At 33.2% G+C, this 3,479-nt stretch overlaps 1 pseudogene; it reads right to left on the minus strand.

Annotated features, from left to right (window-relative positions):
• Positions 1 to 439: 439 nt before the first annotated feature.
• LOC107814873 (fasciclin-like arabinogalactan protein 7) lies at positions 440 to 2,082 on the minus strand (annotated as a pseudogene).
• Between the last annotated feature and the right edge of the window lie 1,397 nt (positions 2,083 to 3,479).

Here is a 3,479-nt window from a genome sequence, read left to right on the forward strand (position 1 = left end):
GTATTGTATCGTATTATATTGTATTGATGAATATAATATTTGGATTGATTGTATCGTTTATCGTCGTTTTATGATGCCATGCACTAACAATATGAAGAATAACCTTGCAATATTACTAAGAAAAAATTGGATATGGGAGTAGAATTATTATATAAAAAAATAGAATAAATGATAAAATATGATTATTTAATAATAAGGAAGGACAAAATGAGAGGAAAAAGTAAGGAAACGATGCCGCCACATCAAATCCGTCGCTACGTAACGATGGATTTAACAATACGATATAATAATATTAAGTAACAATCAAAACAAATATTGTATTTAAACTAACAATATGATACAATACAATATGATACAATACAATACGTAACAATCACCCAAACAAGCCGTAAAGGGCCAAGAAAGAATACTTCCATAATGGGCAAAAAATCATACTGAATACCGTAAATCAATTTGTATATAAACATTAATAGTAAACAGTAACAAACCTCATCCTCACATAATACAATCAACAAAATATGTAATAAAAAAAATGGATTTTACATCAAATCAATAATAACATATGTAACATAATTAACAAAATTCCCCGAGAAAAATCTTTGTTTACAAGAACATCAAGAATCCACCAACAATTGCCAAAACCAAGTGATTCAAAACACCCCAACTCATCATCCTATGAGAAGATGATGGCGACGTAGAATCCGGAGATGCTACAGCTATCGCTTTGCCATTATCAGCATCAGGACTATCAGCGGCCGGGGCAATGTCCACTACTGGTGCCGGTGTTGGTGCTGGTGCTGGTGCTGGTGCTGGTGCAGGTGTTGGTGGTATGTCAGTCCCAAAAATAGCTTCAGGAAGTAGAACTTTATCCACCTGATAAACAGCAACCGGATAAGTAGCGCGAACCGCGCTACTAACTTTAGTATTAGCCCATCCTGAGGTTAAATGAACGGTCCCAGACATATCAGTGAAGTTCAAAGAATATAATTCTCCTCCAGCAAATGTAGTAACAGGGCTAATTTTACTAAGGTTCTTGAAATCAGCTAAACTATAGTAATGTGGCAATGCATGGAAAAGACAAAGGGATTTAAGTTGATCAGCTGTGAGATTGGAAAGTAATGGTTTCTTGAGTTTGGAAAAGGCTGAGTCTTTGTGTTATTGGCTTGGTTTTGGAATGTGTCGATTTGAGGTAGTCGAGGAACGTGTGGAAAGAGCCTGCTACTGAGAGTAATTCAGTTATGTTTGTGTATTCTGGACCTGGTGCTGGTGCAGGAGATAGAATTGGAGATTCAATTGCTTGGCCATTTACTGAAGTTGAAAGGGCTAATAGCAGACTAATGAACATGACAAAAATGGAGTAGTCCATTTTCTTGTGCTGATGTAAACTGAACCTGCAAGTTCAAGATCTATAGCTCAACCATTAAAATCTCAGCAAATCGAATACTAAGTTTGCATCTTTAACATGAAGGAAAAACATGGAAAATTCAGGTCAATTTCACGTGTCATCACGGAGCTTTACTCACTATAACAGTAGTCCCAAAACTATTATTTGTCATATTAAAGTAACTAAATTATATCTGAATTCGTATTAACTCAAATACTGTCGTTGGACTTTACCCACGGTAACAATAAAGTCATCAAACTATTTTCTGTCACTGAATTCTCAATAGAGTACATTATCTTTCCAAGTTCAAAATGCTTGTAATTGCAGCAAAATTTTGAAAAATAAAAAAGAAAGAACAATGCAATTTATCAAACTGGCTGAACAAAGAAGCAGATCTACCCCATACACAAATTAATAAGAGGACATAATGAAAAAGAAAAAAGAAATGGTGCATAGAAGAAATAAGGGGAAGTGAAGAATTAGAAACAAAGAATTATCAAGGGAAAATGCAAGGACAAAAGAGTGATAATGAGAGAACTGACCTGAGACAGAAAAGCTCAGAGAGACAAAAAGGATTAGGGACTAAAGGGTATGGAACTGAAGATGCAAAGAGAGATTATATAAAGAGAAAGTTACAAATTTTACAAGTGAAAAATGTAGGAGTAGAAGTTCAAGTCTTTTGCTTGAGACTATGATTATTTTCACTTTTGGTGTTTACTATTTTGAGGCCTACACAAGTCCCGACTTGACAGTAACTTTAATGACATGACTTTAAGGAAAAGAGTTTATGTGAGTTGGACTATCTATGTCTTTTAGATTCTCAATTAATTTATTTTTGGATATTTCTCCTAGAGTCTCCAAATTTGTACTCTATTCATCTTTCCATTTCTATATTCTTGTTTCAATCATCCTATTTCAAAACTTACTCATTCAACTAATTTAAATTCACGTCGTAAAAACCTTTTACTAATAATATGTGATATTTGAATTTCACTGACTCACACCCGTATAGGATTCTTAAAAGGAAAATCGTTCCGTATAAAGAATTTCTCTATTCCTAGGACTTTAATGGTTCGTTGAAAGCCACGCGATGATGTTCTAATGCTTCTTATTCTATTTTTAGAGCTCAAACTTGAGACTTTTGGTACGAGTGAAATGATCTTATATTTCACCACATACTTGTGTGATTTCATCTCTCAATGTAGTACTATGGTTTTGACTTACTAATTGCATGATTTATAGTACTCTTCCTGGTTTTTGAATATTATTTCGTCTTTCTATTATCTTCGTCCTAAAATATTTATTACTTTTTGCTTTTTATACGCTAAATGAAATTAACTTTGAAAGTATAATCTCGTCAATTTAATGTGGGAAAACTTGCAACTTATAAGATCGACTAAAATAATGTTTATAGTTTCACAAATGTGCAATAGTATTAGAAAGAGATAAACTGATAAAAGTACTCTTGAAGACACGTTCTTACCTTACAAAAGTTATGAATATTTTCAAAATTTAAGCCATTTATATTTTACGTGTACATATTAAATCACTACATAGTGAATCAATTCTTACCAAATTAAAGGTAAGCTTTATTTTCCATGAAAGGAGTAATTAATTGTGAACTTCGCATACTTTATTTATGTTTGCTTACACTTTGTGCCTCATAACGTGCCTGTTTTAAGTGTAAACCCCTTTTAGTTTTGTCTTAATATAAACAATATTTCTTCTAGTTATATTTTCCAAATAAAGATACAATAAAACGAATTTAACCACCAAAAAGATATGGTAAGTACCGCTTAATCTTTAACTAAAAGCCTTGAGGCTCGAATTCAGAGGCTGACCCATGATTTAAAAGTGACGGGACACCACTATCAAATAAAAATTTGAGCAAATGCTAAAGCGGAAATTGAATCCAGGCAGCGGACTATATGTTAAGTTGTGCTCCCCCAAATTGACCAATGCAGCTGTCTAAGCTTTGAGTCTTAGGGTGCCGATCGAAATATATACCTATTATTTAATATATATACACATATATACATATATTTTTTTTCGAAATTATCGGGGATCGGTGACCGTTCTACCTAAGGGTAGGTTC

The sequence above is a fragment of the Nicotiana tabacum genome, chromosome 21, assembly GCF_000715075.1.
Source record: "Nicotiana tabacum cultivar K326 chromosome 21, ASM71507v2, whole genome shotgun sequence".
NCBI lineage: Eukaryota > Viridiplantae > Streptophyta > Magnoliopsida > Solanales > Solanaceae > Nicotiana > Nicotiana tabacum.